This window comes from Sorex araneus, chromosome 2 (genome assembly GCF_027595985.1).
Source record: "Sorex araneus isolate mSorAra2 chromosome 2, mSorAra2.pri, whole genome shotgun sequence".
NCBI lineage: Eukaryota > Metazoa > Chordata > Mammalia > Eulipotyphla > Soricidae > Sorex > Sorex araneus.
Genome location: NC_073303.1, coordinates 225,878,457 through 225,905,986, shown reverse-complemented (window position 1 = coordinate 225,905,986; position 27,530 = coordinate 225,878,457). Strand labels below are relative to the sequence as shown.

Here is a 27,530-nt window from a genome sequence, read left to right as displayed (position 1 = left end):
TTTATAGAATTTCTCTAGCTCCATGTAGAACTTCTCGATTTCTTCTTCATCGTAGTTGGATGTTGGTGTGTAGATGCCGGCAGTGAGAATGCGCATGAAGTGGCACAACCACTGCTGCAGGGCAGTTTGGTCAGTCTTTTTGTTTTGTCTTATTTTTTTGCAGGGTAGGGGGCATAGCTTGAGGCGACCCCGATCAGTGGCTGTTCCTTTCTCTGTTGTCAGGAGTCACAGATGGCTGTACCAAGGTTCAAACCAAGGTCTTCTTCATGCAGGGGAAGTGCCTCAAAACATGGACTGACTCTCTGACCCCAGGTTGGTCCTTTCTTAACATTAAATATACAAATACACAAAACTCTGTCCTTTCGTTCCTGGATACTCTTATCCAAGGTAAATGAAAGTCAACGTTAATAAAAAGATTTGCACAAAAATACAATAACCCTATTTGCAATTAGGAAATAGGTAAAATAGGAAATAACAGGAAATGAACTAAACATAAATAATGGGCGATTGGAGAAATAAAGTGGGGTATATTCCCATAACAAATACTATACAGCAATAAAAAGGAATGAACTATTGATCAATAGTGGAATAATGAGCAACTGAATAATTTCAAAGTAAATATGCTAAGTGGAAGGAACTGTTCCAGAAAAGTACGGGCTGTATGATTTCATTTTTTTTTAATTCTGGAAAATGCAAACTAATGTACATTAATAGAAAGAAGATTAGTAGTTGCCTGGAGAAGGAGTGAATGTGGGAGAGTGATGCATGGATTACAAAAAGACATGAGGACTTTTGGAGGTGATGGGTAGGTACATTTATTTGATATTTTTGTGTATGTATGCAGCTGCTAAAATTACTTCATCTAAATATGTGCAGCTTGTTATATGTCAAATCTCAACAACCTGAACTTTGGGGTCGTGGGGGGCTTTCACGAAGCTCAGGCCTGACTGTTCAGGGTTCGGGTCCAGGAATGCCGGGAGGCGCGCAATGCCAAGATCTGGAGCGCCTGCATACGTGCGCTCCAGCCCTCTGAGCTGTTTCACGGGCCTCCTGGAATAATTAAAGAAAAAAAAAAACTTAGGGGCCACACCCAGCGGTGCTTGCCGACCACACTCTGTGCAGCCTAGACAGTCCAGGGATGGGACCCAGGGGGTGCCAGAGATCAAGTGCTTTGTTGTAACGCGGCAAAGGGTCCCACGCAAGCAGGGCCATCGAACCAGTCCTGGCGTCGCGTAGCAAGACAGGCACTTTGTCACGGAGCCATCCACCTCTGGGCCCCGGGAGAGCAATTAGAAAATGTATGTAGAGCATACTCCACAGTGCGTGAAACGCGCCCTCCTCTTTGATCCTCACAATAAGTCTATCAGGTTGGCACCATGTGGGTTCTCTTCAAGAGTCAAGAACACGGGGGTTCCGAGAGGTTGTGCACCCCCGCCCCCCCGCTGACAGTACTCTGAACTGTAATTCGTGCTGGAAATAATCTGTGGACGGGAGGCACAAGGGGGTACTGAGCCTTGGGTCCTAGGTTCCTGCCGGAGGGCGGGGTGTAAGCGGTCCGAACGCTCGCGCCTACAGTGCAGACGGACAGACCGAGGCTCACAGGTCAGGTGAGTGCTACGTGGCTCTAGTTCTAGGCGCTGCCCGCAAAGCGGGGTCGCCCCTAAAGTCGGTCCCCGGGAAGTCACCACGGGGTGCCACCGCCGCGGTCACCGGCCGTTTCCCACTCCCGGCCGCGCGGTGGGCGAGGAGCACAGCAAGTTCCGGGGTTCCCGGGGTGCCGGACGCTGCAGCCGAGCCCTGCGCGCCCGCGGGGGCGGCGAGTGTCCGGGGCCCCCGAGCGGCGCCCGAGTCCCGGCGCCGGGTCCGCGCGGGTGCGGGAGCGCGACCGGGCCCCTCCCGCGCGGCTCGGCGGGGGCGTCGGGGAGGCGGGCCCGGGGACGCGGGCGCGGCGCGGCGAGCAGCGGCGCCCCCTGCCGGCGCCTGCTGGGCGGCCCGGATCCGTCGGGCGCGGGGACGCGGGCCGGAGAGGCGGCGAGCGGCGGGCGAGCGGCGGGCGGGCCGGCGGCGCGGCGCGCTGGGGCGAGCGGGCGCGCCCTGCAGGGGTAGGTGGGCCGCGGGGCGCGGGCGGGCGGGCGGACGGGCGGCGGCGGCGGCGGCGGCGGCGGGGGGCGCGCGCCGGGGGTCGGCGCGGGGCGGGGGGCCCGCGGCGGGGGCGCGCGCGGCGGCGGCGCGCGGCGGGCGCGAGCCCTCAATTATGCAAGGGCCCGGGCGGCGCGGGGCGCGGGCGCGGGGAGCGCTGCAAGATGGCGCCCACCGCAGTCCCGCCCGCCGCAGCCCCGGCGCCTCTGCAGTCCGGCCGCGCCTCCCGGGCCCCGCGCTAGCGCCGCCGCCGCCGCCCGAGCCGCCGCACCGTAAGTCGCCCCGGGGCCCCCCGCCGCGCCGCGCGGGCCGGCCGGCGCCCCCTGCTCGCCCCGGGACCCCGCGCGGGCTCGCCCCGCTCCGGCCGGGCGCTTTGCCGCAGAGTGCGCGGCGGGGCTCGCGCGACACCGAGCGGGGCTGGCCGGCGCGGCTGTCGCCCGGCGGTGCGAGTCCCGCTTCTTCCCCCCGCGCCGGGGGTCCCCGGGGTCCCCGGAGGAGAACGTGGACCCCGGCCCGCCGCCCCCACGCCGCGTCTCCGGGCTGCACCGGGGAGCACGGGCTTGCCCTCGGCACTTCTCCCCTGGCGCAGTGTCCCCGGCTCCCTCCGGGCAGCGGAGGGGCCTCGTCGGGGGCCCCCCGTCCCGGGTGCGCTCGGAAGGTCAGCGTCGGGGGGATCTGCCCCGGCGTTGCCCCCTCCCCCAGGCCTGCCTGCATCCTCCCCCCTCCGCCTCCGGGTTGTTGCCCACCGCAGAAGCCGGGGAGTCCCCTGCCCTTCACTCGGCTGCGTGCGTCCCCCGCCCGCCCGTGTGCCCCGGGACGGAGTTGGGGGCCCCCGGGACCTTCCCCGGCAGCCAGAATCCTGCATTGGGAGGTCCATCACTTTCCCAGGCTCCCCTCCCCCCGCCCCAGCCCTACGCCACCCGATGCGGAGCCGGCTCCTCGCCCGCCGGCTCCCTGCCCTCCCCCACCCCTTGCCGCCGGCGGCCGCGGCGCCCTTCGCGCGTGGCCTCCGGGACGCCCAGCCCCGCGGCCCGGGCCCCCGCCTCGCCGCCTGGGCGCGCGGCTCTCGGGGCGCCGCAGGAGCCCCTGCCTTCCCCCCAGCGAGCTCCGGCGCCTGCAACCACCGGTGGAGACTTGGCAGTTAACTTTCCCGGGGTTATGCAGGACTTTCCTTCGCTCGCAGGGGCCCGAGCTGCGAGGCGGGGTGCGGTGGGAATCCGTTTTTTTTCAGCCGGGTAAACAGGGTTCTCCGAGCCCTGCCTGCCTTCCAGCCACCCCACCCTGTGCCCTCGTCCTCCTTACACTGCAGTTTTTGAAGCATTGGGGGTGGGGGTGGAGGCACAGCTTTGCACCCGGAGATGCCAGCCTTCGGCGTCCATGTATGTTCATCCCGAAACGGTGGCGTTCCTCGGAAACTTTGCGTTGCATTCGGCTCCATGCGGGGGGGAGGGCGGAATAATGAGCACGGAGCGTCGGCCCCACCAGGAAAGCCGCTTTCCAGGCACGGTGGGCTGCAGAGAGGGGGAGATGGAAGCCGGCAGCGTAGGCGAGGGCTCGGGGGAAGGGAGAAGGTGCTTTCAGTTAACTGTTTCTCAAGTTTGAACTTGGAGAGCCTTTCCGAGGTGGCATGTGTTGGGGCTGGGGGATGCCTAGCTTTCCAGGGGAGAGTCTGGGTGTGGTAGGGTTCAGGGTTTCACATCTCCGTACTTCTATTTTCTCCACGTGCAATAGAAGGTATGGGGAGGGGGGCTGGGTGCAAGGATTCTTTTTTTTTTCTTTCCTTGTGAATTAAAAAAAATTTTTTTTGATGTGTAATGCAAATAAATGGCCAGCTACCACCCGGTACCATCCTGGAAGGCTTCTTCTGGGAGTTAGAATGTCGGAAGCTTTGTAGCACATTGCCTTTAACCTGGTTCTTGAACACTGCAGCATTTTTTTTCCCTCCCCCTTTGGAGCTCATGACCCGTAAGGCCTTAAGTTCTCCCTGAAAGAGAATTTTTGGTTGCTTGGGAGGGGGAGGGGGCGGTGGTGATGGCATTCTCTGTCCTAGAAATTGAGGCTCTCCCTGGCGAGGGCTGCAGGCATGTTCCATGTTCTGCGAACATCTGATTCCGGCTATGTTTAAATGTGCTCCTTAATAGAGCTGGCGGTGGGCATTGCACAGCGATTCTTCAGAGTGCACCAGTTTCTGGTTTCTTAGCTTCAGTTTTATTTCCATCTTTTTTTTTTCGGAATAAACGTTAACCGAAATTGATAATTCCATCAAAGGAAGCATTTTATCAAGGGAGCTTTATAAAGGTTTCTCCGGGTCTGGCGCACGCGCCTGGATTCCGGTTTGTGCTGGCAGCTCTCGTCCTGGTGCTGAAAGGACAGTTCCCCGGCGGCCCCGCAGTGAAGGAAGTGCAGGGACAGAGTGACGGACAGAGTGCCGCTCTCCGCTTTTATTATCATCAGGCGTTCCTCTAGAGAGGGGTTTGTGTGTGTGTGTGTGCGTGTGTGCGCACGCTTAGTTACCATATTTTGCTCAGTTATTCTCACCTTAACCATGAATTAATTCTGCATTTTGGCTGCCCCTTGGCGAGTGTTTTACAGGCTGCAACAGATCTCTGTATGTTAGTTGTACAGTGACATTTTGCTGACTGCATTATTTCCAGCCCATTTCAATAATTTCAGACAGCAAGAAGCTATTAATATTATGGACATTTTGTCTCCATGAGAAGTCAGTGGATGCTAAATTGGGTTGGTTCAGAAGAAGGGCATCTTCTCGGGGTTAATTGGAACAGTGCGTTGGGGAAAGGACCCCGCATGTCAGGCTAGTAAGCGAGCATTGTATTACTGAAGCAGGCCTGTCAAAGGATTGTTTCAAAATCCTGGAATGGGAAATGGGCCAGAACACTCAGCTTGTAGAACCTCCCACCCGGCCCAGGAATCCCCCTGTGGGAGCTCTGTGCTCTCAGGCTTCCATCACTAGGGAACTTCCTGCCACCCAAGTAGCTCTCTGCATTTATGTTTTACCATGACGGAATTGTTTTAATGTCTCTGAAAAGGTCATATGCTTGAGGTTGAGACATATGAATTAGGGCATTATCCGGGGCAGCTGACATTTTTGTGCTTGTCATTAGGCTTGATCGTCAGTTTCTGTCACGATCAGGTAAGAAACCTGGCACCTGCTTGAAAAGAATACAAGGATAGAGAATATCCACATCACAAAAAAATATTTTACAAATGAAAAATAATTATCTTTAGTGTACTGATATTATGTAACAAGTTATTCTGGAATATGTAAGGAATATTTAGTTCCTATAGACTATATGAGAAAGTAAATGAGATCACACTCTAAAAGTCTGTATTTTGTTCTCTACTGTATATTTTCTCTTTTTTTGTCTGTTGTAGAGAGGGCAAGAAGCACATCAAAAGTTATTTAGAATAATTGTATTTCTAAACCAAGAGCTCGTTAAGCTCTTACTATCACAGTTCACTGGTAGACATTTAACAACTTAAACACTAAATTTTTGCATTTCAGTTTGCCTTTCTTTTTCCTAAATCTCTAAGTTTTTTCTTTTTTTAAATTTTCTTTTTTAATTTTTTATTGAATCACTGAGATAGTTGCAAGCTTTCATGTTTGAGTTACAATCACACAATGATCAAATAGCCATCCCTCCACCAGTGCACATTCCCCACCACCAATATCTAAGCTTTTTCTAAAAGATTATCTTTAAAGAATCTATTCGTAGAATTGGACTCCTGTATAATCTCTTCATTTAAATTTGGCAAGTTACCTAGAGGAATATAGAAACCTCAATCATGATTTAATCAGTGAATCAATAAATACTCTGCACCTACTGGATACAAAGTATGTATAGATACTAAAGCACTTTAGTGACAACTGGCTTAGACAGTGATGCTGTGCTCAACAACTATAACTATGAAAGTGTTAAAGAGGAAATTCAGCTCTCACTTTTTTTCCTTTTGCGGCGGGGGGTGGTGAGGGGTTGGCACACCTGGCATTGCTCAGAGGTTATTCCTGGCTCTGTCCTCAGAAATCACTCCTGGTGAGTTCAGGGAACCAAATGAATGCCAGGGATTGAACCTAGGTCAGCCACATACAAGGTGAGTACCTTACTCACCATACTATCTCTCTGCACCCCCCCATCTTTCACCCTTGAGAAATATTTAAATTGCCAAAATATTGCGTGGTGTATAATAATATATATACCAGTCTAGTCCAGTGATTCATCCTAAAAATAATAGTGGAAGAACAGGAAATCAATGTCGGATGTAAATGCTGGAATTTTTTCTTTGTACCTTTGTAAAATTATAGAGTCCAAGTCAGGACCTGCAGTTAAGTTCTGTGTCAGGAATTCAGGTGACACGAAGACCCCATTGGGTTGCCAAAGTTGTATCACCGAGAAGGAAAAAAAACAGAAACAGTATGGGCACCAGCGCCAAGCAGAATCAAGTTAAAACCTTAGTTCTGCCACGGAACAGGCTTGTGACCTTGAGCAGTTTGTTCAGCCTCTTTGAGCTCCAGTGTTCTAAAAAGAAAAATAATATCTTCATTACAGGATGTGCGCGGGGATTAGTGAAAGCTGTTTCCTTAGGATTTCTGATACCTAGAGCTCAGTAATATTAGCCTCTTCCCCTGTAGGCATTTCACAGCCTAGTATTTATCTGTGTGCAGTATAGTATATGTAAGTTAAGTTCCAGAAGTCTGAAAGGCGGCGGTGGCTTGCTTTTCAGTCTGGCAGAGAGGAGAAACTGCAGGTCACTTGGGTGGCCGTTGCTTGTCTACAAGGAGGAAGGTGCTGCCGTATACAGTTGCAGTGCTGATCTCTGCTAGCACAGTGCAAGTATGGTGGCCGAAGTCATTCCTCCTTCACCTTCAGGCTGTTCGAGAATAGGACTGTACTGACAAGAAGCTGGCACACACCAGCGGAGCCATTTTGGGCTCCAGCCTAGAACCTGAAGCTAGAGTGAACCCCAAAGCTGAGGCTCCCCTTTATTCTCCTTGAGCTCAGTGTTTTGATTTCAACAAGCTTGGAGTTGCTTTTTCTCCAAGTATCGTTCTAAGTTCTCCCCTTATTGCGGTCTATGAAGTGCTTTACTTGACACGGTATCAGACAAGGTCATACAACTGCCTGTTAACCTTTGGTGACTATTACTCTGTATTGTCTGGTTACGAAAAAAAAAAAAAAGATTAGGTCCCCCTAGCGAGTTACTGTTCTGCGTTTTAGAATTTTGGAGTTGAGGACACTGAGTCCTGAGTGAGCCACAAAGTAAGCTGTCCAGGGTTCTGGGAGCATTTAGTGGTAGATAGGGATATGAGGTTGGTTGACTCATCTTGAAGGATTTTTCTTTTTCCCATTAAAAAAAAAAAGTGGTTTTATATTCGGGTGTTCATATAACCAAGTAAAGCGAACAATTTTGGCTTTATTTTAAGAGATTATCATCCCAGATAGCTAAACATATCCTAGTGAGTGGGCATAATGAATGATTCTGGGTTAGGCAGAGGGAGGGCAAAGGTACCTTTGAAGGAGGGCATTTTGGAAGCAGGAAGGATGAGGGAAAATGAACAGAAGATTTGTCAATAAATAGAGTTTGGGTGAAAATAGGAAGCATTGAACTGACTTGCTGATTCCCGTAGCTATCCTGCAGCTTTCGAAAAGGTCACTATGTCCTGATTTCTTGTGCATACACCTGGCGACTTATAAATACTCTCGCATCGCCTGTGTAAGTGCCAACCAGAGTCACAGGGAATCATCGCCATTACTTTCTGGACTTGGCTTCTGCAAGGTGGAAACGGGTGTGAGACTCAGAAGAACAGAGGATACTGGGGATTTGTGCAGGGAGTGAGTGGCATGCGAGTTAGAGCCCAAGCCTTTCTGGGAGCTGATGGACTAGAAAGGTAAAGGTGAAAGGGAACATCAGTTCAGGAGTCCTGTAGGTTTATACAGGTGAGGGGTGCAAAACGGAGTCAAGGCTGGAGGCCTCAGAGACTCCTGCAAGGCTGAGAGGGCCTCTTAGTTTGTGACTCGAAACTCTTCATTCTAGAAGGAATTGATTGGGTTAGGGTGGCAGAAAAAGTCAGCAGGAGAGACTTAGATGCACGACCGGTGGTGGGAAGAGGCAGCCTGTGTTCACAGGCCTGCCCCGGGATCTGAAGAGGGCAGCACTCGAACCCCCTCAAGGGACTATTAGCAGGCACCTTTCGCGGTCTGTTGATTGGTGTGGCTTTTACACGGTAGAGTCATTGGAGTTCCTGGGGAGGAAGAATATCAGAGAGATACAGGGAGTGCTTATTTACCCAGGGATGGAGTTTTTGATGCTGGAAATTATACATGTCATTTGTTTTTCTTTTTCACGTCTTGGATTTTTAACTGATTGTTTGCATCCCTACCACCATGGAACTTCGGGAGGAAGAAAAGCCAAAATTAAAATATTACTTCAGAATTTAAGATAATGATCCACAAGGGAAGCAATCAAATTTTATTGAATAATTAATTCATTTTTATCTTATTATCTCCTTATTTTTAATGACATAGACATATGAAGGCTGGGACGGGAAATGCTTAAGTGTTTCCTGGAAATAGCATTTTCCCTTTATTTTTACCAAGCAATAGCTGTGTAAATGAACGGGGCTTGATTTATTACGTGGTAAGTTTCTTATTTCTGGAGGAATTCTCCTTCAATTAAGGGTAATACAACAGGCTTTCGCTTCACATTCACTAGTGTCATTTTATTTTAGTAAGAAGCCACATAAAATGCTTTTAAATGAAAGCAGATTGCTGTCTTATTATTAAATTGCAGAGAAAAAATTGAGCAGGTTGCAAATGAAACTCACGGCGCTTTCTCAGAGGTCAGAATACCTAGAAATCTCATTTTGCTGCAGAATTCTCAATTAGATTTTCTAAGATTTTGGTCAAGATAAAGAGGCGAAATGTTTGATTTCTAGGGGAAAAAAAATGCCTTGAAGAAAATAAGGCATTTTAAAAGGTTGGTTTGTGATGGGGAAGGGAGTGTTGGGGATGAGGGGCGGTATCAGAGCGGGGAGACAGTGAAGAAATGAGGGAACCCAGTGAAGATGGACAAGGAAGTTTGAATGTGAACTTGGGGACTGCTCGTTTTTTAAGGGACAGGATTTCTCTTTCCTTGTCCTCTTCTTTGGATCCATAGTTTGAGCCTGAGAAACCTGGAATATTGGAATAGAACATTTGAGTTGTGGGAAGAATATTGTTTTTTTTGTTTTGTTTTGTTTTTCATTGTTTGACTTCCCCAGCAGTGCTCAGGAGACCCAGGGCCCCTCTAAGCAGGTGGGTCAGTGCAGGGGCTCTCCAGTGCTGGAGGCTATCGGGGCCCCCTTGGCTTTTAGGGTTGTGCCTCCCAAATGCTTAGGATATTTTGTGCTGGGCATTGAACCAGGATCCTTTGCGTCTCTGGTCCCAGGCTTTTAAATTTTTTATTTTATCTCCCGCTCTGCTTGAATTCTGCTACAAATGGCTTTCTTTGTCTAATCTCTGAATTGGAAAAACTGGGGAATAAATTCAATAACATTCTTAAATATTTTAAGACTGCTCTGTTAAAAATCATTGTGAGCCACCCTTTTGTTTTGTTGTCTTTGTTGTTTCGGGGACACACTCAGCAGTGCTTAGAGGTTACTTCTGGCTGTGTCTAGCGGTGTTTAGGGGACCATATGGGATTCTGGAGATTGAACCCCAGTCAGGTGCGTGCAAGGCCAAGTGCCTTGCCAGCTGCACTGTCTCTCCAACCCCAGTCTGAGCCTCTTTTGAGGCACAGGGGACCATGGGGTCGAGGACCTTAAAGACGTTAGGTGTGTGCTGTACTACTGGAATCACAACCTGACCTGTAAATGTTTCTTTTACATAGTCTTTCTTTTAAAAAAGGACTCCTAGTGGCTGGAACAAGTCCAGTGGGTATAGTGCTCACCTTGCATGTGGCCGACCTCGGTTTGATTTCCAGCATCTCACGAGGTCCCGCAAACTCAGCAGTAGTGATCTCTGGTGGGGCTTGGGAGACCTGGCTCACAAAGGAGAGAGCCAGGAATAAGTCCTAAGCACTGCTAGTTGCAAACTAAATGGTATTAAAACCCCAAAAATAAATAAAAAGACTTAGTCATTTCATATGAAAATGTATTCTCGTGAGACTGTTGGGGCTGGAGCAATAGTACAGCCAGTGGGGCACTTGCCTTGCCCAAGGCCCGCTCAGGTTGGATCCCAGCTTCCCCTATGCTCCCCTGAGCACTGCCAGGAGTGATCTCTGAGCACCGCCAGGTGGCCCCAAAACAAACAAGCAAAAAGACTCTGTTGTAGCTATCTTTCATTTCACATCTTGAAATATGGCTTTTACATTATTTGAATTGTTAACAGAGGCACACTGCTAAAAAATATAAGGGTTCAGAATTTATCCTTTTGCTATCTTCCATAGCATCCACTTTATCAGATTATACTTTATAAAAGCAACTAGTATAACTAATTTTTTTTTGTCACTTTACACTTTGACGGGCTGGAGTGATAACACACTTTGACACTTCCCCCTCCTCATCTCTCAATTATTTCCATTGCCTTTTGGGGGGGTGTGTATGTGGGGTGGGGGATCCATGCCAGTTTTGCTCTTGGCTTACTCTGTGCTCAGGGGCCCATATGTTGTGTCAGAGATTGAACTGGGGTCAGCCATATGCAAGGTATATTGTCAGCCACATGCAATGTAACCCTTGTACCGTTTCTCCAGCACCTTTATTATCTTTTGAAGACAATTGTTAAAATAGTTTGGAGATTTGAACTCTCACTAAATCAATCAGTTCCTCCTTTTCCTTTTGATATACATAGCCCCTCCATATTTTATTTTTCTTGGTGACATTTATTCCAGCTTTTTGGTTCATCTGAAGTAAATGATTTGGTGCCAGGGAGCTAGCTCAGCGGGCTCAGTGCCTGGTGCCTGAGCGAGACCCAGGGCAGACCCTGAGCACAGAGCCAGGAGTAGCAGCTCCTGAGCCATACTGGGTATGACTAAGAACAAACACAAAACAGTAAATGTTAGGGGAGGGAGTGATATTACAGTAGGGTGGGCGCTTGCCTGACATCCAGCTGACCTGGGTTCAACCCCCAGCACCCCACGTGGTCCCCTCCAGGGGTGATTTCTGAGTGCAGAGTCAGGAAACCCCCCTGAACTTCATTGGGTATGCCCTAACAACCTAAATAAATAAATAAATATTCGTTTGGGTCAGAGTTGTCCCCTCCCCATCTTTTAAATTTTTTTTTGACTATACCCTACTAGTCCACAAATCTTTAGAATTATTATTGAAGGATGAGCATAATGAAGGTATTGGAATGTAGCATAAAGAAATACTACATCCTTCCTATGTTTTAGGAACTTAATTTATTTGGTTGAAAGTCTTAAATGCAGGATTTTAAATAAAATAAAAAAGGTTTTCAGGAGCCGGAGAAGTGCTGAATGGGCTGGCGTGTGTGCTCTGCATGCAGGGGGCCTGAGCGTGATGCTCCGCACGGCACAGTTCCCCCGGTACCACCGGGAGTGACCCCAAAACAGAAAAAATAAGAAAAGTGGTTTTTTCCCCCCTCTTTTAATGATAATTTATGATGTCCCCTAAAATGGGTCTAATTGCAAACTAAATGGTATAAAAAAATAAATTTTAGGTAAGGGAGTGCTTGGGGCTGCTGTGCTAAAAGACATGTGGGTGCAAGATTAGACTGGGCTTTGCAGAGAGCACGGACGTTTTGGGGGAGCAGTGATCCTGTCAGTCGGGCCGGGGTAGAACCCACCAGTGACAGATAGTCCTGCAGACTTGGAATAATTAGCCAAACATCAAGGAGTTGTTGAAATTGCTTTTATCCTTTGCATAAACTGACGTTGCAGAGGATTTTTGAGGGCCTGCAGCCTGACGGTCAGGAGAGCTCTGGTAGGGAAGATGGTGCCGTAGGGCCCAGCAGGACGGGGTGGACCAAGGAGGCGGCAGGCTGGCTGCTTGGCTTGTCCTGCCTGTCTGTGATGATGAAAGCTCAGGCAAAAGATAGGGAGAAAGGAAAAGTGCGTGTAATTTTGTCTGTATGTGCCACTTGACTGGGTGCGATTAAGTAATACTTCTCTAAGGTAAGAAATAGTTTTCTCGGAAGACTCAATAGGACTTCCTGAACCATTTCACTGAGGGAAAATGGGGGAAATAAAGATGATTTTGCTGTTTGGAGACAGAGAATCTTTTATTTAAAAATCTGTACACGTTTTGTAATACATGTTGGTATTCTGGCCCAAGGTGTCTGGGCGAGCAAGCTCTCTTTATTTTGTATTTTTAATATGTTCCCTGCAGAATGTTAATATTTCCTCAAGGAAAGGCGGTTTTCCGACTTTTTTTATTCTCTGTGTTCTCACTAATAAAGTGGATCTTCAGAACCAGTTCATACAAACAGCAATTTACCTAGAGAAAGACAATTTGACTTAATGTAATAAAAATGTTCATTTAATTTGTTAATATTTTCCTTCTCACCGCTAAAACTCTTGATTTCTGCAAATTCTATTAACATTTGCCCACAGTTTGCACTCAGACAGTTGGCAGAAGTCTCCCTGGTTTGTGTGGAACCAGTAGAGCAGACAGAGTTCATGTACAAGATGCTAGTAAATTTAGCCCTCCCTCTATTTAGGGATGCTAGGGTGCTTACAGTAATCCCACTAGGAGGCTCTCTGTGCACTCACATTGGAAGTTTATATCTGCTTCCTATATAGAATGCTCAAAGTAACAGTGTTTAAGAACAATTAAACACACCCTCTTGGTAAGGCATTCTTAAGGGTGCCTGGATGAGGAAGTACATTAAGATCACTTCTGTCATTTCTACCACTGTCACTGTCATCCCATTGCTCATCAGTTTGCTCAAGCAAGCACCGATAACGTCTCCATTGTGAGACTTGTTGTTACTGTTTTTTGGCATATCAGATATGCCACGGGTAGCTTTCCAGGCTCTGCTGTGCACGCGAGATACTCTTGGTAGCTTGCTGGACTCTTCGAGAGGGATGGAGAAATCGAACCCAGGTCGGCCACATGCTAGGCAAATGCTCTACCTGCTGTGCTATGGCTCCAGCCCTAAGAACACTTAACTAAAAGATACTAATTGGTGTAATAATCCAGATTTTTTTAGAAGCACAAGTAATATTTTAGTGGAATCTTTTATTTCATTTTTTTTTACTTCTATTCCTTCTTGTCCCTAGAAGCAGGGAGATAGGTTGGTGTAAGACCCAGGGCACACATTGAGTGGTAAAGTGTAGTGAGGGAACAATAGAATGATCTTTCCACTTGCCTCACAAGACATTTTTCTGACTCACTTAGGGAACTTCAACCATCAGTGTCAAGGGGTAAGGCTTCTTTTACTTTGACATCTTTAGTGTAGATCCTTGGCATTAGAAATTGTTCAGAAGGTCAATTAGAAATTGTTCAGAAGGTCTGTAGGTCAAAGGAAATAAAACAGTTGGGGGCTAGGGGGTGGTAAGTGGATAGTAAAGACTTTATAATTCCATTCCAGGGTATTCTAATTGTAATTTTAGATTGTGTCCAGTCTCCCCTTTGAGGACCTGTGTGCTTTGTGCTAAGCCCTGTGCTCCCTCCTGGCCGCTGGTTCTTCGTCTTTATCTGAAAGCCGGCCCCTGGTCTTTATCACCCTTCGTAGGTTATAGGAATTGCCTCGGCTGTTACCTTGTGTTCCTCAGCAGGGCGCCTCACCGGTTCTGGTGCTGAGGCTTTCAGCCACCAGGAAGACGCTTCGTGTCGTGCTGGGCTCTGCCTGGAGCCCCCTGCATTTGACCAGGAACATGCTCAGGGAATGGTGTGTGGAAGAGCAGTGCACTTATCCATGCAGTCTGTTGAAAAATCTCAAGAAAGTCATCCCCAGAAAGCACGGTCACATGTCTAGTCCTCATTCCAGAGTCCTAAAGGCACGGCCTTTGCTGATAGATGTCGAATTGTCAAGACCTTTCCAGTTGTGGGGTGATAGCACAGTGGATAGGGCATTTGCCTTGCATCCAGCCAACCTGGGTTCGATCCCCAGCATCCCATATGGTCACTTGAGCACCGCTAGGAGTAATTCCTGAGTGCAGAGCCTGGAGAAGCCCCTGAGCATCGCCGGGTGTGACCCAAAAAGCCAAAAAAAAAAAAAAAAGACTTTTACAGTTGTTTTACTTTCATATGGTTTGCTTACTCTTTTTAAAAAATATTTTGTTTATTTTTATAAAGTTGTTCACAATAGTTCATTGCATTTAATATTCAAACACCAATCCCAGCACTGTGTACCTTCCCAGCACCATAAGAGGAAGTGTGTGATTGTTGTACTTCATCCTGGAGCCTTTGAAGCCTTTGTATAAGATTTCAGGCCTGTTTGTTAAACCCAAGCAAATGTGAGAATGCACTTACTCCTGTGGGAATTCAGTGCTGACCTTTGGGGGTACTACCAAAAGACCCATCATGTAGTATGGATTCGTAGAGTTTAGACCATTGGGTTTTTCTTTTAGTTTAGATAACAAGGTTATAATAATGTTAAAGTTTGTGGTATTGATGTGCAAAGTCACTGCACCCCTATACCACCAAAGTACCTAATACACTCAGCACATTTGATATTTTTATGACAAATATTTAGAGATCAGAAGCCCTACAGTTTAGTTATGGCTTTGAACAAACAATGCTCCTGTGACAGAGATTCTCTTTCCTTTACTCCTATTAGGATACAATAACCAGTTAGGATGATATGATTTAAAAAAAAAATTTTTTTTGTTTGGATTTTGGACCTTATCCCACAGTGCTTAGAGGCTACTCCTAACTCTGCACTCAGGAATCAGTCCTGGCAGGGCTTGGGGGACCATATGGGATGCTGGGGATTGAACCTGGATTGGCCTCGTACAAGGTAAGCACCCCACCAGCAGTACGACCTCTCCAGCTCCAGGATGTTATTCCCTTTAACAAAGTATGTAGCACTCATGTTTGAAAAGCTTCAGAGTTGTAGCACAGGTATGGCAAATACATTTTTTCCTTTTAGATTTTTAACAGCTGCTGGTTATTTTTTAAACTTGTTTAAAAAGATTTATACATAATTCTTGGTATACAGTTTTGTGAATTTTTAAAAAGTAAAATATTTTGCTTTTAAAGTTTTTCGTTTTTATTTTTTTTTCTCAACCATACCAGGTTGTGCTGTGGGTTTACATTCAGGAATGTAAACCCGGCTCAACATTCAGGAATCACTGTGAGGGGGTTGGGGAACCGTGTAGGGTGCCTGGGATTGAATCTAGGTTGGCTGCATGCAAGGCAAGTGTCCTATTCACTATATTAGTTCTCCTCCCATTTTTTTGAACTTTTGTTGTAAGGTTGGGGAGAGGGTTGTTTCATACTAGTTGGGGTGCTTGCCAGGGTACACACACTTTAGTGGTGGTGCTCAAACATACCTGGTTGTGAGTCCACTGAGGATTTCACAGCCGTGCCAGGGAACACATAACAGCTGTGCTTCAGGGATTCGAGGTGGTGCTGGGATTAGAACCCACAGCATTATCCTTGCTAGGTAGGGCCAATGCCACTAAACTACAACCCCAGTTTTGTGAGATCTAAGGCGTGTGGATTCATGCCGCACTCACAGTGAGAGCAGAACAGTTCCGTCACCCAAAAGCCTCCCTTTCTGCTGCCCGCCCCCCACCGGGTTAGAGGCGTCAGGCTCTTTAAATCCGGTCATTTCTCCATTTCTGTTGGTTTGCCTTCCCCAGAATGTCATCGAACTAAATCCTACTGGTTATTGATGATTAGCAACCTTCTGAGACCGCCTTTCACTCACTAGACCTTGCAGATGTTTCCATGTTGTACTTCAGATAATAATTCTTTCTTTAACTAGCTGAGTAACATTCCATTTTAGGTTTATATAATAGTTTGTTTATCCATCTATTCATTGAAAGATATGTCCAGATTTAGGTAACTGAGTGTAAACATTCCATGTAACTTTTTATGTGAGCCTTATTTTCCTTTGTTAAAGACATCTCAAATAATGAGGTAATGTAGTAGTAAATATATGGCTTTTTGTTTGTTTGGGGGCCACACCGGGCAGTGCTCAGGGCTGACTCCTGACTAGATGTAGTATACGTATATATTTACCTTTATAAGAAACCGTCAAACTATTTTTCAGAGGGGTTAAACCATTTTGCATTCTTACTGGTAATGTTTGAGTTCATTTGCTTCATATATATGCTCATTTACTCTTGGTTTTGCCCATTAATTTTTTTTAGTTTGTTGTAAAAATGCTTAACATGAGAGCTACTCTTTTTGCAGAATTTTAAATATACAGTCTTATTGTTGTACAGGTGCACCTTTTTTTTTGGCTTTGGGTCACACCCAGCAATGCTCAGGGGTTACTCCTGGCTCTATACTCAGGAATTACTCCTGGCAGTGCTTGGGGGACCATATGGGATGCTGGGGACTGAACCTGGGTCTCAAATACCCTACCCTCTGTACTATAGCCCTGGCCCTCAGGTGCAGTTATTGACAACAGATGTCTGGAACTTTTTTTATCTTGTTTAGCTGGAATTTTATGCCCGTTATTAGTACTCTCCCATTTCCCCCTCCTGCAGGCCCTGCCAGCTACCATTCCACTAGAGTCTGTGTGTTTGTCTACTTCAGATACTTCACATAGGTGGAATCATCTCGTGTTTCTTTTTCTGTGACGGGCTTAGCACTCTGAGCAGAAGGTCCTCGTGGTTCCTCTCTGCTTTAGTACATACGAGAGTGCCCAGGAAGCCCAAATTTTGGTCTTGAAAACATCAGTTACCCTTTTGCTCTCAATGTATACTAACACTTTTATTTCAACTCTGTCAATACACAGTGTTTTTATAACCCCCAAAGTCAGCATTTATTTCCCATAAATAACTTATTTATCTTACAAGGTTCTGAAATGAAACCATGGAAGGGACAAACAGCTGGAAAAATCTCCATGACTCAGCTTGACATATGAGCACATATGTTGGTATTCCCTTTAAAGGCCAATAGTATTCGTTGGTATATTTATATTATAGTTTTTTTTTTCTTTTTGGCCACACCTAGCAATGTTCAGGTCTTACTCCTGGTTCTGCACTCAGGGATCTTTCCTGGTGGTGCTCAGAGAACCATATGGGAGGTCAGAAATGGAATTTGATTTTTTTTTTATTTTATTTTTGTTCTTTTTGGTGTGGGGAGCACACCCATTGGTGCTCAGGGATTACTCCTAGCTCTGCACCCAGGAATCACTCCTGGTGGGTCTCAGGGAACTGTATGGGATGCTGGAGATTGAACCCAGGTAGGCTGCATGCAAGGCAAATGTCTTGCTAACTTTGCTGTCTCTCCGGCCCAGGGAGGGGGCCGTGGAACTTGAATCAGCTGCATGCAAGGCAAACACCCTGCTTGCTGTACTGCTCTCCAGCCCCAACTGTGGTTTATTCATGTGTCAGTAAACAGTTTGGTTGTTTACACACTGTAGTTACCATGAGTTATCCTGCAGTGAGCAGAGGATGACTATCTCTCTCTTTTTTAAAATTGAATCACCATGTGAAAAGTTACAAAGTTTTCAGGCTTAAGTCTCAGTCATACAATGATCAAACACCCATCCCTTCACCAGTGCAACATGTTCCACCACCAAGAACCCCCGTATACCTCCCAACCCACCCCCTGCACCCACCCCCACCTGTGTGGCTTATGATTTTCACTTTACTTTCTCTTTACTTTGATTACATTTACTATTTCAACAGAAAACTCAACTATTATTATTTGAAATATTCCCCCCAACAATCAGACCTGTCGAAAAGGCATCATTTGATAATTTGTTTTCCATTGCAAGAGCATATGAGGCTGTGCGGCCGCTATTGCGATTTTGGATTTCTGGTATTTTAGTAATTAAGTCCAGAGAAATTTCTGCCAGAAGTCACATCACTGCAAACTCGTACCTCTGTTTAGTGGGCCTTATAAGATGGCGGTTGCCACGCTGCTGGAGAAAGGAAAGGCCGAGAGAGAAAACCCTTAGCGATAACCCTTTCCCCTTCCAGGGTGGCATGGGGCCGTAGCTTAGTTCACAGTCTAGAGGCATTTCTGCAAGAAGCCTCTGGGTGCTGAAAGTAGTGGGCCTCCGGGATCATGGGCGTTTAGGAATGGAGGGGCTGTTCATGCGTGGCCGCCCAGAGTCACCACTGTATCTCTTATATCCTGCTTTCAGTTCCTTTGGATAGATATACCTAGATGTGGGATTGCTGAATCATGTGATGGTTATATTTTAAATATTTACTTTTTGCCTCCTAAGCAGTCCTTAGGCGGCCAGCCGCTACTCCTGGCAGTGCTCGGCCAACCTGGCAGCCGAGTGCCACGCCTGAGGATGTGGTGCTGCTGAGGCCTGCAGTACCACCCAGGGCCCTCCCTGTAGTGTTCAGGGGCCTCCAGGGCCTTGCCCAGCGTGCTTGGGGAGGTCGTGTCGTGGCAGGGTCTAACCGAGTCTGGCACTTGCCTGTCTCCCTGTCAGTTCTGTATTGAAGTCTTCGAGCATCCTCTCTCCGCTTTTCCACGACGGCGTCACCATTCTGTGTTCCCGTCAGCAGCGTTCAAGGGCGCCTGGTCTTCATGTCTGTGGTAGTCTTGGCTGTATTTTAGACAGTAGCCATCTGACAAATGTGAGGTCGCATCTCACTCGAGTTTGACTTTGCATTTCCTTGATGATGAGACATTGAACATAGTTTCTTAAAAAGCTATTTTAATAGTTATATTGTGGTTTTTTTTTATTGTGGTTTTAATTTACATTTCCCCTGTGACTAATGATATTGAGTATCATTCACATGCTTGTTGCCATCCATTTATCTGAGTGTAGCTGTTAAAAATTCATTGACTTGGTTTGGATTTTGGGCCACACCCTGTGGTGCTCGGGGTAATTCCTAGCTCTTTGCCCAGGGGACATTCCTGGATCTGCCCAGGAGACATGCAAGGCAACCTTTAAATCATGTACTGTTTTTCCGGCCTGTCAAATGGATTGGTCTTTTAAAAAATAATATATTTTTCTGTGATATTTGAAAGTGCTTACACACACACATGTGTATAGGGGCTGGAGAAATAGCTTGTAGCCAGCTTGGGTTTGGGTTTCATCTCCAGCCCCCTCTGTGGTCCCCCAAGCCCCAGGAATGACCTGGAGTACAGAGCCAGGACTAATCTCCTAGCACTGCCAGGTGTAGTACTGCCAAATATGTGTGTGATATATCATCCGTTGATCGTTGGATTTCTCGAGCGGTCTCAGTAACGTCTCCATTCGTCCTAGCCCTGAGATTTTAGAAGCCTCTCCTTACTCGTCCTTCCCAGCGGTACCGCATTGGAGGCTCTTTCAGGGTCAGGGGAATGAGACCCAGCATTGTTACTGGTTTTGGCATATGAATACACCATGGGGAGTTTGCCAGGCTCTCCCAAGTGGGCAGGAAACTGTCGGCAGCTTGCCAGGTCCTCTCAGAGGGAGGAGTGGGCTATAAGATGCTTCTGGGAGCTTGGTTTTTAAGTCTCTGGATGTTGGCCGTTGGTGGGATTACACAGCGCTGCCGGGGGCAGTCCCTGGGTGTGACCATCTAGCTACTGGAAAATGGGAAATCTGGGCAGAAGAGGCCCAGTTCGAGCTGGCTTGGAGGTCTCAGCCCCGGGTCCCACACACCTGGGTTCCTCTGCCGGTACCTTCATGCCTGAGGCTCGTCCGAACGTGTGGAGAGGGGCCTTGAGCATGGCTGTGGCTAGGTTCCGGAGGTCTTTGGCCACCGGGAACTTTGCTCGGGGCAGGGAGGGAAGCTGGAGCCCACTTCCTCCAAGGGACCTTGGGAAGACAGCCAGGCGCATGGGCCAAAGACTCTCAGATATATTTTATATATATATATACATATATATATAATATATATATAATATATATATGATATATTTTCTCTTGGTGTGTAGCTAAGGTTTTAAATTTTCATTAAGTCTAATCTGCCAATTTATATCTTTTATGGATCATATCTTGATATTATGTAGAATTCTTTGTCTTACCTAAGACCAGAAAGATGTCCTTTCTCGGGGCCAGAGAGTTAGTACAGCAGGTAGGGCACTTACCTCGCATGCAACCAACTTAGGTTCAATCCCTGACACCCCAGATGGTCTCTCCCAGCACCACCAGGAGTGATCCCTGAATGCAGAGCCTTGAGCGTTGCCAGGTGTGGCCCCAAAAGTTTTTTCCTTCTAAAAGTTGTAGATATTTGCATTTTAGATTAGATCTGTGATCAATTTGACTTATTTTTTATAAGGTATGAAACTTAGATCGATTCCTTCCTTCCTTTTTGCAATTATTCCCAGAACCATTGTTATTGAAAGGACTGTCCTTTCTCCATTGAATTGATTTTTGCCTCTTTCTGATACTGCATTAGCAGTAGTTTTTTTTTTTCTAGACTGTTCTCTTTCGTTGATTTGTACTTATATGCCTTTAAAAATACCACACTGTTTTGATTACTTTAACTTTATAGCAGGAACTAACATTACATAGTGTGAAGCTTTTCTTTCTTATTTCTATTGTGTTTGTTTTATTTGTGGACAGTTATTCCTGGCTCTGCATTCAGGAATTACCCCAGGGAGGGTCAGTCGCCCATGTAGGGTGCCAGGGATTGAACCCAGGTTGATTGCGTGCAAGGCAAATGCCCTGTCTGCTGTACTATCTCTCTGGCCCATGAGTGAAGTTTTTCTTCAATTTTTTTTTCTGTTTAGTTTTTCTGTCTTTTCATACACATTTCAGAATTACTCATCTGTAAAATTTTCATAAACTGCTTGTATTCAAATGGTATGTTTTTGGTGGTTGTTTTTTGTATGAGAAATTTTTTTTTGCTGCAAATTATATAATTTTTTTGCTGAAACTTTTATATACTATATAATTTCTTAATTATATAGTATAACTCAGGTTGTTCTTTTACTTTTTGCCTTTTTGTTTTCTTTCTTCTTTTGGGGGTCATATCCTCTGATGACTCTGTGCTCTGGACTCTCTTCATTTGTTTAGGGTGCCAGGGTTAGAACCCAGGCTGTGTGCAAGGCAAACACCCTACCAGCTGTACTATCGCTCCGGCTCTTTTTTCTGTTTTTGCTCTATGACAGTGATCAAATCCGGGTTCTCAAACATACAAGGCAGACACACTTCCATCGAGCTCCATCCCTGGCCCAGAATATTTTTTATGATGTAAAATTGGTCCTCTTCATCCAAGATGTTCAATTTATGTAGATCTATTTGTTTGTACCTTATTATCATTTTATTTTTTTATTTTTTACTTTTTAAAATTTATTTTTCTTTTATTAGTGAATCACCGTGAGACAAAGTTACAGACTTGCAGGTTTTCATGCTTACGTTTCAGTCATACAATGATCGAGTGCCCTTCCCACCACCTGTGCCCATTTTCTACCACCAATGGTCCCAGCATCCCTCCCACCCACCCCCCTGTCCCCTTTGCCCCACCCCGCCTCTGTGGCAGGGCATTCCCATTTGCTCGCCCTCTCTTTTTGGGTGTTGTGGTTTGCTACAGAGGTATTAAGTAGGCATCTTGTTCGGTCTATAGTCTATTTTTAGCCTGTATCTCCCATCCCTAGTGGGCCCGCCTAGCACCCTTTGCTTGATCCCTTCTCTATCAGAGCTGCTTCTTTACCTAGCATGTGAGGTCAGCTTCCAAGCCTTGGAGTATTCTTCTTGATACTTGTCTCTACTATTCTTGGGTGTTAGTCTCCCATTCTGTTACTTTATATTCCACAAATGACTGCAATCTTTCTATGTCCCTCTCTTTCTGACTCATTTCACTTAACATGATACTTTCCATGTTGATCCACCTAAATGCAAATTTCATGACTTCATCTTTTCTAACAGCTGCATAGTATTCCATGTGTAGATATACCAAAGCTTCTTTCACCCGTCATCTGTTCTTGGGCACTCGGGTTTTTTCTGGATTCTGGCTATTGTGAACTGTGCTGCAATGAACATATAGGTGCAGAATTTATTATCATTTTAAAAATCTCTGGGAGCTGAAAGAACGGCAGGGATGGAGGCACATGCTTTTCATAAGCTGACTCCGGTGTAACCCCTGGATCTTTGCCCCAGGTGTCACGAGTTGCACCCTCAAGGCCCCTGAGACCACTGACCATGGTGGAGCCCCCAGCACTGTGGGGCAGTCTGGTGTGGGGCACTGCTGACGGCTCTTTGACGGAACCACCCGCCAGATAGATGGATGAGAAGGGCTGGGCAGGGCCCTCGGCTCCCGAGCACTGCTTGGTAGGCCCCTCCCCAGAGCAAGTGAAATAAGGCCTGCGGGTCTGTAGTGCTAACCCTCCTTCTGGCATTGATATTTTGTATATTTGTGCCTTTTCCCTTTGTTTGGCTAACTTACCGATTTTTTTTTCCTCCTTCTCCAAAGAACCCAGCTTTTGATTTTATTGATTTTCTAATTTTTCGTTTAATTGGCTTTATCATCTTTGTTTTCTTCTGTTTGAGTTAATTCTTTTCGTTTCTTTTTTTTAAAGATGAAAAGATAAAGCTATTGATTTTCTCATCTAAACCTTTAATATGATGTGTGACGCCTGGCACTGCCCCTCCCACCCCCCATGTCACCCCCCCAAAGAAAAGCCTTTCCGTGCCACCATTCCCTTCGAAACACTGGCATAGTTGCAGCTCACACATTTTGACATGTTGAAACAGTACTTTTGAGGTTGCATTGGTTTATGGGTAGAATGGTTGATATTAATTTTTAGGGGGACGCTGCCAAGCGGTTCTGGGTGTGGGACCCAGGGGCACGTTCTGCCTGACAGTGCCTGGTCTCTGGGGTGCCCAGGGTGCGCTGCTCGTATGCAGTGGTGCTGGCAGGTTGCCGGGCGGCCCTGGGAGAGCATCATCCACATGGGCCTGGGTCCGGGGTCATGTGCGTGCACAGCAGGCACTCTGACCCTTGAGCTATCTCCCGGGCCCTTAGTGCTTTTTCACTTCAGGAGGAGCACTGACCACCCAGCACCCACCACCGTGCCCATAGCCTCCACGCTGCCTGGAGGATCCTTCCACCCGTTTCTCCCGCCCATCCCCCCGCCCTCTCCCGCCATGTCCGTTCTTCCCTGGTCTGAGCACACAGGATTTGCTCTCCTTGGGCATTGTCTATCCCCTGCTTTGTTTCCTTTGGGGGGTGACTCCCACAGAGTGCTCAGGGTTTCTGGAAGCCACTCTTGGCTCCCAGCTTTGTGGGCCCTGATGATTCAGTGCCTGGTCCTGGTGATCCTGGAGTCGGACGGGCATAACGCTGGGGGTCAAACCTCGGGGCTCACACGCTGCACCTTTGGCCCAAGCCCTGACTCCCATGGTGCCCTCTGGATCTCTCCATGTTGTCACAAAATGCCGCATTTCTTCATTTCTTATAACTGAATAGGATTCTACCATTGTTTGAAAAAAGTTTTGAGTGTTGCTGGGCTATCCCAAGAGCTGCTCTGTCCACTCACCTGCTGCTGGTGCTCGGGTTGTTTCAGCTCTTGGCCGTTGTGAGCAGTGCTGAGTGAACACACATGGCTGCACTAGTGTGTTTTTGTTTTTTTTTTTTATATTAAGTCTTTTTGTGTTCTTGGGATAGATACCTCAGACTGGAACTGCTGGATCATATGGAAGTCCCGTTTGTAATGGTTTGGGGTCTTTGTACTGTTTCCCACAGAGGCTGAGCTACTTTGCGTTCCGACCAGCAGCGACGGGCCTCCCCTCCCACACCACCGGCCACAGTTACCCGCCTCATTGAACTAGGCTGTTGTTGCGGGTGTGAGGTGACCTCTCTTAACTGTCCTTTTGGTTTGCGTCTTCCTGAGTCTCAGAGACAAGGATCATTTTTGCAGGTGCCTCTTGGCCTAGCCTATAGTGTTCTTTAGAGAAGAATCCGCTCAGCTCTTTTTTCTTTCTTTTGTGGATAAGGTAGTTTGCTGGCAAGTTTCTGTGAGTGCTTTTTTATTTCCTGGATATTAGCTTTTTGTCAGGTGTGTGTGTGTGTGTGTGTGTGTGTGTGATGCGTGTGTGTTTTTATATATAGATGTATTCATCCTACTCAATAGGATGTGTGCTTCAGTGATAGCGTCTTTCCCATTGAGAAGCTTTTTGGTTTGATGTAGTCTCCTTTGTTGTCTTGGCTTTTGTTTTATTTGCCACTAGAGTTTCAGAGGCATCATTGAAGACGCCTCTGAAGCCAGGATCATGGATTGTTTTGCCTGTGAAAAAATGTTTCTTTCTCCATTTTATGTTCTCAGCTCTTTTGTCTTTAAATTAACTCATAAATAAAACTGACAAATTTTTATATAATATAAATTTATATTTACAAATATACATTTCAGGAGGGACACTGATCACCCAACACCCTCCACTAAAGTGCCCGTAGCCTTCACCACTGCCTTTATATTATATATAAATATATTTATAAATATTTATATCTAAATAAAGCTCTTTATTTCCAAGACTTTCCTCCAGTACATTATTTAGAACAATACTACTTCAAATGTTCGCAGTGGTTGGGAAAAAAAAAATCAGCCTTTATTTGATTTATATCTTACTTAATTTTCATATGTCAGAGGACATTCTTTGCTTTAACTTTTGTACTTTTATTTATTTATTTATTTATTTTTAAAATTTTTATTAAATCACCATGTGGAAAGTTACAAAGTTCTCAGGTTTATATGTCAGTTATACAATATTCAAACACCCATCCCTTCACCAGTGCCCATATTCCATCACCAGAAACCCTAGTATACCCCCCGCCCCCACCCCCTACCCCCTACTGTATAACTAATGAATTTCACTTCATTTTTTCTTTACCTTGATTACATTCCATAGTTCAACACAAAACTCACTATAGTTGACATAACTCTCTCTCTCTCTCTTTTTTTTTCCTTTTTCCTTTTCCCCCTTTTTTTTTTTCTTTTTCCCCCTCATCCCCCTTCCTGCGCCTCATAGTATGGTGTACGCCACGCCGCGTCGGCCAGCGTGGGACTTTTGCTTAGTTCACAGTCCAGAGGTGGTTGCTACATTAAAAACCTTCAATATTTCAACAAAAACTTACTATTATTATTTGGAGTTTCCCCCCAAGTCAGACCTGTTCAAATGGAACCGTTTCACATTGCTGACAGTTATAAATGTTAAGTCGCGCGGACACAGCAGCGTCCGAGCAGTTTTGGATTTCTGTATAAAGTCCAGGGAAAATTCTGCCAGAAATTACATAGCCCAGCTCACAGTCCCAGTACATTGCTGTAAGAAGTCTCTGAATTCAAAGTCTTTAGGCACAGAGGGTCCGATTCGCGCTCAGCGGCTCCGGATTTATCTGGGCCGAGGGCGTGCCGGTTACGCCCCCTTCCCATGAGTTCCTGGGAGCCCCAAAAGTAAAATCCGAATACCTGTGGGTTTGGAGTCACAGAAGATGGCGCCTGCCACATGGGTGCCGCCAGCCCGCCGCTTTCCGTGCAGGAAGACAGGGTGGGGAGGAAAAAAAATCCACCCCCGGCAGCACAGAGTTGTAGCCCAGTTCGATGTCCCAGTGCATTGCTATTGGACGCTGCGCTGGATGCCCGAATGTGTTACATCTTTGGAATCAAAGTCTTTAGGCGCAGAGGGTCCTAACTTTTGTACTTTTAAATGTGTGAAGTTCTTTTTTTCTTGCCAGGGTGGGCCTGGATCTCCTTGGTGTATGTGATGGCTTGTGTGCGTTTGACCAAGTGTGCGTTTAGCCACAGAGCTTTGCTCCAGGACCTTCTCCCTCGCCCGCCTTCCTCTGCTCTCCCTCAACTACCTTCTTCCTTCCTCCTCTTCCTTCCTCCTCCTCCCCGTTCTCTGTCCTCCTTTATCTCCCCCTCTTCTTCCTCCTCCTTATTCCTTTTCCTCCTTACGCCTTCTCCTCCCTCTGCTCTTCCTTCTCCTCCTCCCCTTCTCTTCCTTCTTTCTCCTCCTTTCTCTTCAATGACCTGGTACGTAGTCTATCTTGACAGGTGTCCTTGTGCACTTGAAGAGGATGTGTGATCTCAATGGACTAGTATTCAGCTATTAAAAAAGACAGTCAGGGCTTTGACAACCTGGGGGAAATTTGAGGTGATTAAGCTTTGCAGAGTAAGTCAGGAAATGAATGACAACCAGCGGATCATTTCACTCGTATGTGGAATATCAATAACGAAAGTGAAGGAACTTTCCAAAATAACAACAGAACCCCAAAGACAAGGGTCTCTTTCTGCAAAACACGGTGGTAGTCAGAGGGAAAGGGGGAGGCCGTGGAGGCGTGGGTAGACGGGGCATTTTAGGAGCGTGATGGCACTAGAACTTGTGTGATGCAGTGAGTCTTCCACACATATTGAGGTGCAAAGCTGTATTCCAGAAATTCAGTAGCATTGTGAATCACGGTCCAATCAATAAAATTTGACTCAAAAGAAAAGAGTAAAGCATGTGTTTTCTACAGCTGTTAGGTGGAATATTTTTTAAGTGAGTTACATCAGTTGTTGAGAGTATTGCTGAGTTCCTCTAGATCTTTTGCTTTTTCCCTCCTTTTGAGGGGGACAGGCTGCTGAACAATGCCCAGGGGGCCAGGGAACCACCTCTGAGATGCTCAGCCAATAGTGTGGCCCCATGGCTCACGCTTGGGCCTCGGCTGTGCAGTGCTTCCCAGACCTCGGAGTGCTGGCAGTGCCGCGCTCGGGTTTGAGGCCTTGTGCGTACCCTGCCTTTGCTTCACTTCCCACTCTTTTAGGTATCTCCTTTATTTACTTCTGAAAAAAAATAATTAGTGTATAATTTAGTTGCAACTTTTTAATTTTCAATTTTTTTCCTTAGTTCTATTAATTTTTGCTTTATGTGTTCTGAAAGTCTTTTGTTAAGCACATACATTTAGGGTGATTGTGTGTGTGTGTGTGCGTGCTTGCATACACACGCGTGTACGTGTGAATTGACATTGTTTTCATTATTATTGAATATTTCTTTTTATTCCTGTTAATTTCTTATTTTTATGTCTACTCTGATATTAATATAGCCACTGTAGTTTTCTTTTGATTCTTATTTTCATGCTAGTATATATTTTTCTTTCCTTATGTTTTTTTGTTTTGAAATTGAGTCTCATTCATAAGAGTTGCAAAATAATGCAGTGTTCATATATGCCCTTCACCTTGCTTCCTTTAATGTCACCATCTTATATAACCATAGTACATTGATTAAAACCAAGCAGTTAACATTTGTCCAGTGAACTCAAATAAGCTACAGAATTTTCTTTGGATTTCACCACATTTTCTGCTAATATTCTTTTCTATTCACGATTCAGTCTAAGGTGCCTTATTCCATTTAGCATTCATTATTTTTAACCTATATCTGCTGTTG

General features: G+C 46.4%; 1 protein-coding gene across 5 annotated transcripts in view; it reads left to right on the top strand.

Moving 5' to 3' along the window:
• Positions 1-1,974: 1,974 nt before the first annotated feature.
• Positions 1,975-27,530, top strand: part of SCN8A (sodium voltage-gated channel alpha subunit 8) — a 224,623-nt gene continuing 199,067 nt past the window's right edge. For 4 of the 5 annotated variants that reach the window (XM_055125622.1, XM_055125620.1, XM_055125621.1 and 1 more), the window contains exon 1: positions 2,276-2,411. The gene's annotated coding sequence lies outside the window, so the exon portion shown is untranslated. Of the gene's footprint in view, positions 2,103-2,275; positions 2,412-27,530 lie in introns of those variants that run through there. The other variant, XM_055125619.1, reaches the window with a different exon arrangement.